Source organism: Ranitomeya imitator, chromosome 3, assembly GCF_032444005.1.
Source record: "Ranitomeya imitator isolate aRanImi1 chromosome 3, aRanImi1.pri, whole genome shotgun sequence".
Lineage (NCBI taxonomy): Eukaryota > Metazoa > Chordata > Amphibia > Anura > Dendrobatidae > Ranitomeya > Ranitomeya imitator.
Window position 1 is genome coordinate 101,619,865 of NC_091284.1, and position 15,370 is coordinate 101,635,234.

Sequence of the window (15,370 nt, forward strand, 5' to 3'; positions counted from 1 at the left end):
ATTTTTGAGGAAAGAAAACGTATTTATTATTTTCACGGCTCTGCGTTATAAACTTCTGTAAAGCACTTGGGGGTTGAAAGTGCTCACCACACATCTAGATAAGTTCCTTTGGGGGTCTAGTTTCCAAAATGGGGTCACTTGTGGGGGGTTTCTACTGTTTAGGCACACCAGGGGCTCTGCAAACGCAATGTGACGCCCGCAGACCATTCCATCAAAGTCTGCATTTCAAAAGTCACTACTTCCCTTCTGAGCCCCCACGTGTGCCCAAACAGTGGTTTACCCCCACACATGGGGTATCAGCGTACTCAGGAGAAACTGGACAACAACTTTTGTGGTCCAATTTCTCCTGTAACCCTTGGGAAAATAAAAAATTCTGGGCTAAAAAATTATTTTTGAGGAAAGAAAACGTATTTATTATTTTCACTGCTCTGTGTTATGAACTTCTGTGAAGCACTTGGGGGTTCAAAGTGCTCGCCTCACATCTAGATAAGTTCCTTTCGGGGTCTAGTTTCCAAAATGGGGTCACTTGTGGGGGGTTTCTACTGTTTAGCCACATCAGGGGCTCTGCAAACGCAACGTGACGCCCGCAGAGCATTCCATCAAAGTCTGCATTTCAAAACGTCACTACTTCACTTCTGAGCCCCAGCATGTGCCTAAACAGTGGTTTACCCCCACATATGGGGTATCAGCGTACTCAGGAGAAACTGGACAACAACTTTTGGGGTCAAATTTCTCCTGTTACCCTTGGGAAAATAAAAAATTGCGGGCTAAAATTCATTTTTGAGAAAATAATTTTTTTTTTTTATTTTCATGGCTCTGCGTTATAAACTTCTGTGAAGCACTTGAGGGTTCAAAGTGCTCACTACACATCTAGATTAGTTCCTTTGGGGGTCTAGTTTCCAAAATGGGGTAATTTGTGGGGGATCTCCAATGTTTAGGCACACAGGGGCTCTCCAAACGCGACATGGTGTCCGCTAATGATTGGAGATAATTTTCCATTTAAAAAGCCAAATGGCGTGCCTTCCCTTCTGAGCCCTGCCGTGCGCCCAAACAGTGGTTTACCCCCACATATGGGGTATCTGCATACTCAGGACAAACTGGACAACAACATTTGTGGTCCAATTTCTCCTATTACCATTGGCAAAATAGGAAATTCCAGGCTAAAAAATCATTTTTGAGAAAAGAAAAATTATTTTTTATTTTCATGGCTCTGCATTATAAACTTCTGTGAAGCACCTGGGGGTTTAAAGTGCTCAGTATGCATCTAGATAAGTTCCTTGGGGGGTCTAGTTTCCAAAATGGGGTCACTTGTGGGGGAGCTCCATTGCATAGGCACACAGGGGCTCTCCAAATGCGACATGGTGTCCGCTAACAATTGGAGCTAATTTTCCATTCAAAAAGTTAAAAGGCGCGCCTTCCCTTCCGAGCCCTGCCGTGTGCCCAAACAGTGGTTTACCCCCACATATGAGGTATCGGCGTACTCGGGAGAAATTGCTCAACAAATTTTAGGATCCATTTTATCCTATTGCCCATGTGAAAATGAAAAAATTGAGGCGAAAATAAATTTTTTGTGAAAAAAAAGTACTTTTTCATTTTTACGGATCAATTTGTGAAGCACCTGAGGGTTTAAAGTGCTCACTAGGCATCTAGATAAGTTCCTTGGGGGGTCCAGTTTCCAAAATGGGGTCACTTGTGGGGGAGCTCCAATGTTTAAGCACACAGGGTCTCTCCAAACGCGACATGGTGTCCGCTATCGATGGAGATAATTTTTCATTCAAAAAGTCAAATGGCGCTCCTTCCCTTCCGAGCCTTACCATGTGCCCAAACAGTGGTTTACCCCCACATATGAGGTATCAGCGTACTCAGGACAAATTGGACAACAACGTACGTGGTTCAGTTTCTCCTTTTACCATTGGGAAAATAAAAAAATTGTTGCTGAAAAATCATTTTTGTGACTAAAAAGTTAAATGTTCTTTTTTTCCTTCCATGTTGCTTCTGCTGCTGTGAAGCACCTGAAGGGTTAATAAACTTCTTGAATGTGGTTTTGTGCACCTTGAGGGGTGCAGTTTTTAGAATGGTGTCACTTTTGGGTATTTTCAGCCATATAGACCCCTCAAACTGACTTCAAATGTGAGGTGGTCCCTAAAAAAAATGGTTTTGTAAATTTCGTTGTAAAAATGAGAAATCGCTGGTCAAATTTTAACCCTTATAACTTCCTAGCAAAAAAAAATTTTGTTTCCAAAATTGTGCTGATGTAAAGTAGACGTGTGGGAAATGTTATTTATTAACTATTTTGTGTCACATAACTCTCTGGTTTAACAGAATAAAAATTCAAAATGTGAAAATTGCGAAATTTTCAAAATTTTCGCCAAATTTCCGTTTTTATCACAAATAAACACAGAATTTATTGACCTAAATTTACCACTAACATGAAGCCCAATATGTCACGAAAAAACAATCTCAGAACCGCTAGGATCCATTGAAGCGTTCCTGAGTTATTACCTCATGAAGGGACACTGGTCAGAATTGCAAAAAACGGCAAGGTCTTTAAGGTCAAAATAGGCTGGGTCATGAAGGGGTTAAACTTTAATATTTTTTTTATTTTTTTCATATTTTTTAACTTTTTTTTAACTTTTGCCATGTTTCAATAGCCTCCATGGGAGGCTAGAAGCTGGCACAACTTGATCGGCTCTGCTACATTGGATCAATGCATAGATCGCTCCTGTGTAGCTGAATTACAGGCTTGCTATGATTGCCGACCACAGGGTGGCGCTCACAGCAAGTCGGCATCAGCAACCATAGAGGTCTCGAGACCTCTGGTTGTTATGCCGATGCTTTGCTGACCCCCGATCATTTGACGGGGTTGGCAATGGTCTCATTTCCGGCCTGATGGCCGGGAGCAGTAGTTAAATGCCACTGTCAGCTTTTGACAACGGCATTTAACTAGTTAATAGCGGTGGGTGAATCGTGATTCCTCCCACTGCTATTGAGAGCACATGCCAACTGTTCAAAACAGCTGACATGTCCCGGCTTTGATGCGGGCTCACTGCCGCAGCCCGCATCAAAGCGGGGGTACCGACCTCTGCAGTAATAGTACGGCGGAGGTCGGTGAGGGGTTGAACATTAGGTTAGGATACAGTTATGGAATGACTGGTTGCAACTGTTGAATTGCAAAATGTGTGACCCAATGAGGGGTTAAATGCTACACTGAGAACAACCTAATGAGTGACTCGAAATTAAGGGTTTGCCCTGTTCTATTCAAGAAATGTACTAAGCTGGCCACGCCAATGGAAGAGCTGTTGGCCAATAGTTAGACAGATGGCAACTCTTTCACGATTCTCCATAAGAGAGCCACGACAAAAGGATTAAATTATTGAATTTTAACCGCTCAATCCTTTGGTCTCCCACCATCATCTGTCTGGGGACATTTGGTAGGTCCCTATACACATTAAATGGTCGGCCGATTTTCTAATATATTGGAGGCTTTTACTGTCAGACTTTGCACAGCCCCGTTCATCGTGGAGATTTGGTGTCTGGATTAAGTATAAAGACACATTTTAACCATTTAATAATAATCTTTATTTAGTTAGCAACAACATATTCCGCAGCGCTGTACATTTCAGAGGTTCATATACAGCCATGAGTAACATAGTTAAAGATAATCCAATAATTAAAGTGAAAATAACAACAACCCTGCTCGTAATAGCTTACAATCTATCATTTGAATAACGGGGACAATTCCTGGACTCCCAATAAATAAATAATAATCTTTATTTTTATATAGTGCTAACATATTCCGCAGCACTTTACAGTTTTGCACACATTATCATTGCTGTCCCCGATGGGGCTCACAATCTAAATTCCCTATCAGTATGGCTTTGAATAGATAGCGTGAATGAAACAGTCCACCAAGGTACCCTTGGCTCCCTTGCATAATGTGTCCAGTTTAGAAATTGCAGATAAAATTTGTACTATAAATGCATCATTGACAGGCATCTTGACGTGACCCATTAGTTATGAGGCCAGTCTCACACATCCCGATATTTACGGTACTGGAATTATCTGTTTCCCTGTGCTCACGTGGTACATCCGTGTTTAGCGTCCGTGTGCTGTCCGTGTATTGAAACAATTTGTTTCAATTGAACCCTATGACTTTAAAAACGCACACAAACCGCACATGGACGGCATCTGTGTGCGGTACGTGTTTACACGGACCCATTGACTTTAATGGGTCTGTGTGATCTGCGCGCTCCCACGAACACTGACATGTCTCCATTCATTTTAATGTGTCAGTGTCTCCGGTACGTGAGAAACTGTCACCACACGTACCGGAGCCACTGACGTGTGAAACTGGACTAAGAAGGTATTAGCGCTCTTTCTGGAAATCCAGCTGGTGTAGGGAGTCTTACAGACAATGATGTGTGGGAAAACTTGCATTATGCATACAGCGATCTTTGGCCGAGTGACTTGTGTTGCCACCAAAGTCACTATGTAGCCCCAGCCTAAATCAGTTCTAGCAAGGTACCAGCTCTTGTCGATGTGATCAAGCTGGTGGAGAGCTAATTTGCATACCTTTTCCCAGGAAGCATTGCTTTTAAGACTCCCTACACCGGCTGGATCATTAGATCTAGTACCTTCTCATTGCTGTTAAAAAGTCGCTTAGCCGACCAGAGTCCTTTGAAATTGTGCCGTCTACAAATGGTGTTTCTTGTTTGCCTTATATCCCTAGACACAAGTTGTGTTTAATTAACTATTTTTTGGAAATTAAAAAAAACAAGTTTTTCCAATAGCTGTTATTCATTAGTATTTTAGACTCCCTCATGAAATAATATTTTGGTTGCTGCTTAGCAGTGAATGACTAACACTCCTCTTGGGAGACAACATTATTTCCATGCTTTTATGGAGATATAATGTCACTCAATAGATAACTGCTCATGGCATGAATTTATATGCTCTACCAGCATTTTCAGTCCATGTGGTCAGGGTGGAGAAGAGGTGAGCACAGTTCTTGATTACCGGTATTTCCCTTTTTTTTTTCTATATTTTCAAAGCGGATCTTTCACCAAACTTTTCACGTTTAACTGGATATACGGTGTAGTGGCTGCAGAGAGTAAAACTTTTTTTTTTTAAGGGAACCTTTCAACCCCCCCTCCCCCCATGGCCTATTAAAGTAAAAAAGCCACCTTCAGCAGCACTAAACTGCATTCTGTGAAGGTGGCTCCTATGTTTATCATCCCTAGGAATGCTGAAATAATGACATCTATAAATTTCCCACCATACGTCTATTGAGTCAGGAAGCTATGTTTTCTCCCCTGTCTCAACCGCCTCGCCGCCGTCCATCATCCCTGTGTCCTCCGGGCGCCACCTCCTTTCTTTGTTGTGACGTCACCGGCACCTTCGTGTAGACGGGGCCCCAGATCCCGCCCTGCATTGTGTTATGATGTTATGAGCGGGTCACCGTGCTCCATTGAAGATAGTGTCGAAGTCTCGCCAGGGCTCAGGAAAACCTCGAGGTGTTTGCCTCTCTCCCTCAAGACCATGATGGAGACTATGAGGCCATCAAACAAGTCCTGATAAAAAAGGACCAACTGACTCCTGAGGTGTACCGCAAAAAGTTCCAGGCCCTACAGTGTGGACCACACGACAGATATAGTGATGTGGTGGACAGGCTCAGAACCAAATTCAAGTAGTTGGTCCAAAGACTGTCAGTCACCACCTTTGAAGAACTGAAGGGCCAGTTTCCTCATCTTTGCTCTGTGGAGGTGTGATCGTTTGTGCTCAATCGGGAGCCAAAGGAGGCCTTTAAAGCAGCACAGATTGCAGACGCCTATGAGGCCAATCATGCACCTGAGGTGCGGAAGGCAACCATCGTCAGCTGGAAAGGGGTAAGCCAACAACCACCCCCAGTGCCCCTGCCAGCCCATCTTCCAGCACCCGGCCTGCATCTGACTCGTAGGTGCTATACTTGCAACCAAACTAGTCACATTAGCGTCATCTGCCCACAGAGGCAGAAGAAGAACCCCACATCCAAGGCACAGGGACCTACTGCAGCTTTTCTTTTTGTGGGTGGGTCAGTTGGGAGGGCCTGTGACAACTTGCAGTTACTGTGAGTGGTACCATCACTTTTGGGCTGAAGGACACCGGAGCTGAACAAACCCCCATCCGCCCTGAATTGGTGTCCCCTGAAGACCTTTTCTGTGGGAACACCCTGACTCACCGGGATTGGGGGTGTTCACTGACCTCTGCTGATGGCCTGGGTTTTCCTAGACTGGAGTGCGGGAGGGTTTAAAGGAAGTGGGGGTGTCTGAGAGCCTAAACACAAATGTTTTATTGGGAACTGATCTGGGACGGTTGGTTACCCAATACATTCCTGACAACCCTCCCAGGGCTGATATATCATGCATTTCAAAGATTGATACTGTGAATGTGAATATGATACATAATGGAAATGTGTTTTATGGTAGAGGAGAACCCAGCTATGTCATGTAGTGGGGTGATGTTGCTGAGGATCCCCTAAAAGGAGCCATCATAAGTGCTAAGGGCAATGGGGACAGGCACGAAGATCATGAACAAGGTGGTCGCATGCCGCTGACCAGTGTCACGACAAACGATGACATGGCTGGTGGTAGCTGCCCCATGGGTGCATGGCTACTGAGATGACGGGGAAGATGGGGAGAAGCACAGGGATTATAAGGAAGGTGGTCTCGTGTAGCTGACCGTTGTGATGACTTATGGTGACATGGCGGTAGTAGCAGCCCCATGATGAGTACTGCTCCAGAGGTAACAAGAGGGGCAGGGAAGATCTTATCCCCAGCCTGTCTGGATGGTGGGAAAGTGTGTCCCACAGCTGGTTAGGTTAAGGGAATGGTGTGTCCCACTGCCAGTCAAGATGATTGGGAAGTGGTAGCCATAGCCTGTCAGGGAGGTGGGAAAGTTGAATCCACAGCCAGTCAGGAGGGTGGGAGAGTACAGTCAACAGCCTGTCGGGATGGTGGGAAAAGTATCCATAGCCTATCTGGGAACGGGAAAGCAGTATTCCCAGTTGGTCAGGGTGATGGGAAGGTGTGTTACACAGCCTGTCAGAGTGGCAGGAGTATTGAAAGATAGGAGACAAAAAAAGCGCAAATAGGGTCTTATCCCCAGGATTGTTTCTGATCAATTGTGAGAGAACTGCTCACCTGGTAGTACACAGTACAAGCGTGTAGTTTGTCAGCTGCTGCAGATCCACAGGTCGGCGCTGCGACCTCTCAGAACCGTTATAATAGATGAAATGTGGATTACATCCGCGCTGCTGCGACAAATAATAGATCCAGATATACTTGTAAGATGTTCGGGTGGTTTATTCAACGCGTTTCGAAGCTCATGGCTTCTTCTTCAGGAAGTTTCCACACAGAGATACTATTATAACAGAGTGGCAGGAGTGCAATATTCACAGTCAGGGTGGTGGAAAAGTTGAGTACGCAGCCTGTCATACAAATGGGAAAATGTTATCCCCCGGGAAGACCATACCTAGTTGCTGTCACCCCCTAGTCAGAGAATTCAGAATGCAAGTAGCCCACTGCCTTCCGGACCCTCATCAGCCAGTGGGATAACAAGACAAGTTACTGTCCCGAAGTGGGTATCTGAGGGTTCCTGGGAGGTTGGGGCCTTAGTTTCACTTCTGGTTACCTTTTACCAGGAGTCTCAGACTTATCTGGAGGCACTGACTGACCCCTCGGGGAAGTCCTCTCCGAATCCCAGAAGGAGAGGGTACTGTGGGATCCAGGAAGGGTGGGCCAAGGAGGTAGGCTTGGGAAACTATCTGTAAATCGGTTTCCCATATCACTTCAAAAAGGGGGAAGTGTCATAGAAAACATTTAAGATGCATAACACAGCTCCAGTGAGGGGGCATTCCCCCCTCCACTCTCACACAGAATCTCTCACGGAGAAAAGAGCTCGCAATCTAAGAGTCTTCTTGAATTAGAATTGCGCATTTGACATATGGCAAGTGACAAAACTATTTAATACTCCCTACAGATTACAGGAAATTAAACATTAAAGATCTTTTCTGAGGTCCAGATAACAAATAGACATGTGTTTACACATAGATGGAGAAGTTTCTTTTGTCCTCAGGAAGCACATCCTGAGTTGAAAGGAAATGTTACATCTGCAGCCAATCGGTTCAGTGCCAATGGGAAGTTATGAATATTGGGTTTTGTACAGAACTGATGTTGATGGGACATGCATTTTCAAAGTTAGTACTAATAGGGGAAGAATATGCATATTTTTTCAAAACTGTGACACATCTGTAAGCCCCAAATCAATCGTGCCAGATCACAGACAACAGCCATGCCATATTTCCTATGTATGGAAAGTTAAAATCCCAATAAAAATATGGCAGCGATTTCAAACTCTTGTAATTGTCAGGAGTGAAGATATCGTGAATGTTGGGAATATTATAATTTTCGGACACTGAAACCACATCCCATGACCAGCCCTGTTCTGAGTCGTCAAGGGGAGGTGTAACTTACAGTAGGTGCTGATAAAAGGACAAGGAGAATTGTGATCTGTGTTCTATGCAGAGAGATACATATCAGTGTATGCATGATTCCCATTTATTGGACGTGCTCTATTTCCATCTCTGTGACCAGCGTAGTAAGTTTCTTTTGTTTATCCTTTTATTATATGTGATATGCTGTATTATTTTGTCCCCTTTGTAAAATCTTTTTTATTTTTTTTTATAAACACTGTTAATCGTTCTGGATTAAATATAAAATGTAATAGTTCTGTTCATTTTTCTGTAAATCACTATTGAAAGCCATGCACTACCAGAAATCAGGTGTCCAGTCGGCCTGTATAAACAACTGGTGGTAACAGCAAGTAGTTCTTGGGTTATGGTAGAGTTAGCAAAACAAGAGGGAAGAGTAGAAGGGAAGGGTAGCGGGAAGAATGGATTCAATGAAATTTCATCAAATTCTTGATGCAAACATAACACCATTTGTAAAAAAGGCTGAAGTTGAAAAGAGGATGGCTTCTACAAATGGATTATGATCCTAAACACGTCAAAATCCACAATAGACTATTTCAAAAAGCGCAAGCTGACAGTTTTACAATGGCCCTCACAGTCCACTGATCTGAACATCATTGAAAATCTGTGGCTAGACCTCAAAATAGCAGTGCATGCAAGACGAACCAGGAATCTCACAGAACTGGAAGAAATTTCCAAGGAAGAATGGATGAAAATCCCTCAAACAACAATCGAAAGACTTTTTTTCTGGTTACAAGCTGTGATACTTGCAAAAAGGGGGTGCTATTAGATAACCATGCGGAGTGCCCAAACTTTTGCATTGTATCATTTTCCTTTTTGTAATTTGTAATATGTAAAAGATGAAAATAGATATAGAATTTTTTTTCCCTAAAATACCTAGGAAATGTCATCTTTAAAGGGAACCTGTCACCTGAATTTGGCGGGACTGGTTTTGGGTCATATGGGCGGAGTTTTCGGGTGTTTGATTCACCCTTTCCTTACCCTCTGGCTGCATGCTGGCCGAAATATTGGATTGAAGTTCATTCTCTGTCCTCCGTAGTACATGCCTGCGCAAAGTAATCTTACCTTGCGCAGGCGTGTACTATGGAAGACAGAGAATGAACTTCAATCCAATATTTCGGCCAGCATGCAGCCAGCAGGTAAGGAAAGGGTGAATCAAACACCCGAAAACTCCGCCCATATGACCCAAAACTGGTCCCGCCAAATTCAGGTGACAGGTTCCCTTTAAGCCCTTTTAGAGATCATTTAATCTTCAACTTGCTTAGGCTAGGTTCACATTGCGTTCATGTCGTCCGTTAAAAGGACTACGTTACACCGCGGCATAACGTCCGTTAATGCCACCATTGAAAGCAATATCGGACGCATTGCTAGCGCACGCCCACAATCATCCACTCCTGATTTTGGCTTACAAATACTGATGTAAAATACTGAGCGTGTGAACGTGGCCTAGCAGTACTTTTGACCAACCTTTGCATTCTACTGTATAGTCATGGCATAGCGGTATTATTTCATCTTATAAAGCAGTATTATTGGTAATAATGGTCTTATACTAAATCTTGATTTCCTCCAGGCAGGAAAATAGTTGCAATAGTTACCTCCATCCGGAGAAGGAGGAAGGGAAACATGGGTCTGTGCGCTTTCAAATGTGAGGACTGAATTTCAATCCCAGTCCAGTAGTCTATGGATGTGAGGCTATGTACCCACGATCAGGATATACCATTGTTTTGGACACAGCGTAATTTTGCTGCATCCAAAACACTGAGCTCTAATCACGCAGGTAAATCAGCACGTGTTTATTGAACCATGCGGATCTACCACATGTAATGAATGACTAGGGGAGAAACTACACCGTCTCCACTGCAAATAATTAACATGCTGCGGCTCATAAACCCGCACCGCAGGTGAGTTTACACAACGTCAAATAGAAGCACAGTGGATGGGATTTCTATAAATTCCATCCACTGTGCTCGTACCCTAGAATGCAGCGTTTTGGACACAGCCCAGGTGATCTGTGTCCAAAACGCTGATATTCCGGATCGTGGGCACATACACTTATAGGAAGCTGACATCTGATGACGAACCTTCAGATTTCCTCAAGTAGACTGACCATAAAGATGAATGCAGGGACCTGTAGAATGTAAGCCCGCAAGGGCAGGGTCCTCTTCCCTCTGTACCAGTCTGTCATTGTTAGTTTTGTTTACTGTAAGTGATATTTTTATTTTGATGTAACCCCTTCTCATGTACAGCACCATGGAATTAATGGTGCTATATAAATAAATAATAATATTACAACTGCACTATTGTATGATAATTGTAAGATAGCGCTTACTGCGTGTCTTGGGGGGACACTCGCTTGGTAACAGGATAAACGCACACATGCATGCTTTTTCACATAAACAGTCTTATTTCGGTTTATTTCGACATCAGCATAAACCGCACCTCAGGAACTGGGTAGCATGCAACAGCCTGTACACATCCGTTACACATTTGGCTGTATAGTGAAACCACAGTCTCTCACTGACCCTGGTCAGCATAACACGGATTACAGTCCGTTACCTGTTGGCGTCCATCACACAGGTTCGCGGATGCCTCTTATCATCAGAGGTATCCCATAAACATCTCTCACTGACCCCGGTCAGTATCACTCACGGTTATCAGACCGTCCACTCCGGAGGTATCTCACAGACCTCCTTGCTCTGGTCAGACTAGCCAGCACTCGCTCCCATATGCCAAACACACCTCCATTACATAGCCCTAACCACTCCCAGGTACCTATCACATGGCTAGTTAGGTGATCGGGACATCACCGCATGTCCTCAAACACACAATCACATACATGCTTCATCTTTGGTATTCAGACACACCTCCTTGGGTGGGTATGTAGGTGACTGGACCCACCCATCTCTCCAAGTCACCGCTCAGCAAAACACACCCAGGTTTCCATCACAGGGCCACCCACCTCTGTGATACATACCGCCCATCAATCACATGACCAGTCACCATACCACATAAGGCAGAGTGAGGTTGGGTCACACCAGTATATTATGATAGTCACACTACGATCAGAGTTTCATCACCGTGTGAGCATAGTGTAATCCGATTTTTTTTTTTCCACGGACGCAATGATTTTGCATGGCTAAATGCGATTCGATAATCGGATCCGATTCAGGCATGCTGTGATTTTTTTTTCCTCACCCATGTGCATGGCGCTATTATTATTATTTATTTATATAGCACCATTAATTCCATGGTGCTGTACATGTGAAAATCTAGAATATAGAATAACTATATAATAACATTGGTCCGAGTGTGATCCGTTGTTTTGTCAGATTGCACTCAGACTGAAGCTACAGTCTTCTGCATTTGCCCTGATTCAAGAGTGCTCTGCCCAGGGCCGGCGTCAGTACCCGGGCAAGTTCAGGCGCTTAGCAGGCAGGTGACCCACTTGCCATCAGGGACACCAGTGCTCTATGGGGGCTAGGCGCACTTGCGATAATTACCTCTCCCTATTCCACCGCTGCTGCGTCTTCCAACTGTGACGTTTCAGGTCAGAGGGCACGATGACGTCACTAGTGTGCGCCATCTGCCTGAGCAGTCATAGTGCAGAGAGCCAGAAGACGGCAACACTGAGGAAAGATAAACTTAGGCACTCAACTTAAATGGAGTTTTTTGTAATTTATTGTAGTCATCAAAATAAATGTTTTGGCCTCAATGCTTGGCCTTCTTCAGTAACAATTTCCATAAGGATATAGAAGCGTCCCTTGGACGTGATGTGGGATGTACGGCACTAGTGCAGTATGAGCTGCTCGAGGTAATGAAGTCTGGGTTATAGTGTCCACAATTAGTTACCAAGAGATCGGTGCCGGCTTGTGCTACTCCGACGCGGCATCCACCGCTAGTCTGCCAATGGCCTGGTGACTACCTCTTGAAGCTCATCAAGAGAATGCCAAGAGTGTGCAAAGCAGTCATCAAAGCAAAAGGTGGCTACTTTGAAGAACCTAGAATATAAGACATAATTTCAGTTGTTTCACACTTTTTTGTTAAGTATATAATTCCACATGTGTTAATTCATAGTTTTGATGCCTTCAGTGTGAATGTACAATTTTCATAGTCATGAAAATACAGAAAATTTTTTAAATGAGGTGTGTCCAAACTTTTTGTCTGTACTGTATGCAGCCCATCATATACTGTATGGCACATTATATGGGACCTATCCTGTATGGAGCATTGTATGGGGCCCATTCTGTATGGAGCAATATATGGGGCCCATCATATACTGTATGGAGCATTATATGGGCTTTATTATGTATGGAGCAATATATAGGGGTCATTATTCTGTATGACGCATTATATGGGGCTTATACTGTGTGAAGCAATATGTGGGGCCCATCATTTAACTGTTTGAAGAATTATTGTAACAAATGGAAACGGAGACACAGATGTTGAAGCGTACATTCATTTATTGAAATTTTTGTGGGACCACTGTCCGGGGGGCTCCGAAGGGGGCGTGACTATGTGAACCCCAGACACCCATAGTAAGACCCCTCAAACAGCCAAATTGGGATACCCGGGGAACGCAAGGTACTACCTTCAGTTAGACCCCAGACACGTGGAAGCTGACCGCGCTGGACTGATGGTCTGGTAGGTACTGCAGGTAGCGGAGAACTTGGCTGAAGGCGAGTGGCCGAATTGGGGAGCAGGCAGCAGCTGACACAAAGAGGCGCATGAGGGACTGTCGTTGTCCAAGGAGCTGTAGAAAAGCACGGCGGACACACTGAGGAAGCAAACCGAAGTTAACAAGAGACTGGCAGAAGACAGGCACACAGGAACGGGGAACCTAGGAAATAGCAACAGGAAACACTTGTTGCTCAGGCACCTCCCATAGGACAGAGGAGCCTGAAATGGTACAAGACACTCAGCCATAAGTTGAGACCCTTTTAGGAATTAGCGTGCTGTGTCTTTAAGAGACGGGGAGTACGCACACCCTCAGAGTTGTGCCTAAAGCCCTGCGGGCTGCGTGCAGTATCCAGGAAGCAGCAGCAGAGGAAAGAAGTGCGGGACACCGGACGAAGGCCCCAGAGGATCGGCGTCCCTGCTGGGGATCGTGTTGAGGCGCCGATACTGAGGTAACAAATGGGTACAGGTGAGTGGACTGGGAACGGAGAGTACGGCGGCGTCCTTGCAGGGGAAGGGGACCGACACTATGCAAGGGCGCCGGCGCTACAATTATATGGGGCTCATGTATGAAGTAATATATGGGGCTCAATATATACTGTATGGAGCAATATATGGGGCTCATCATATACTGTATGGAGCATTATATGGGGTCCATTATTCTATATGGAGCAATATATGGGACTCATTATTCTGTATGGAGCACTATGTGGTGCCAATAATACTGTATAGAGGACTATACTGTCCAATCTCTGAACTATTGTAGATTTTACAATAAATATCACTCATGTAGTGTAAGAAGTGAAATCTTTGGCATTGTACTATACCCATATTTCTCTGCCGTATCTGTGCATCATGAATTGTGGTATGTATTAACCCCTTAATCCCCAGGCCACTTTCCATTTTTGCGTTTTTGTTTTTTGCTCCCCTTCTTCCCAGAGCCATAAATTTTAAATTTTGGGGTCAATATGGCCAAGTGAGAGCTTGTTTTTTTGCGGGACTTTGGAACGATACCCTTGGTTTTAATTTATCATGTACTGTAAAACGGAAAAAAAAAATCCAAGTGCAGTGAAATTGCAAAAAAAAGTGCACTTCCGCACTTGTGTTTTGTTTTCTTTTACCACATTCACTAAATGCTAAAACTGACCTGCCATTATGATTCTCCAGGTTATTACAAGTCCATAGACACCAAACATGTCTAAGTTCTTTTTTATTTAAGCGGTGAAAAAAAATCCCAAACTTGTTTAAAAAAATTGCGCCATTTTCTGAGACTTGCAGCATCTACACTTTTCATGATCTGAGGCTGGGTGAAGGGTTATTTTTCGTGCTCTGAGCTGACGTTTTTATTGAAAACATTTTGGTGTAGATACAAGCTTTTGATCACTCCTTATTGCATTTATTGCAATTGTAGCTCAACCAAAAAAACCTAATTCTGGCTGTTTGATTTTGTTGCTTCTTATGCCATTAATTCTTTTTTTCATATTGATAGATCGGTCGATCCTGAATGCGGCGATACCAAGTATGTGTTTGTTTGATTTTTTTTAATTGTTTTATTTTGAATGGGGCCAATGGGAGTGATTTGAACTTTTATATTTTTTATATTTTTAAAAACTTTTTTTTTACTTTTTGCATGCTTCAATAGTCTCCATGGGAGTCTAGAAGCTGCAGTACTTCGATCGCCTCTGGTACACACAGGCGATGATCACTAGCTATGAGCGCCGACCATGGGGCGACGCTCATCACACTCTGGCAATGACAACCATAGAGGTCTGCTGCAGACCTCTGGTTGTCATGCCGACCCATCGGTGACCCGCTATCATGTGATGGGGTCACCGATAGGCGGAATTAGTGACACGCTTCCTGTAAGAGCGAGTTAAATGCCGCTGTCAGAGATTGACAGCGGTATGTAACTAGTTACAAGCTATTCGCTCATCGCTACTTACTGCCTATAACTTTTAGCGCTTTATACTTTGGACATCCTGGCCTTATGCCTTATACATAGAAGTGTTTGAAAACCATAACAACATTGCCATCTAATGGTTGTGTGAAATTACTACAACATAGGTTTCATTTGAGTGTAATTCACACATCTGCACTCAGATCGTAATGCGCAGACCTGTTGGGAGTCTCCTGACCCAAACTTGCTGCCTCATATATTCCGACAAGGAC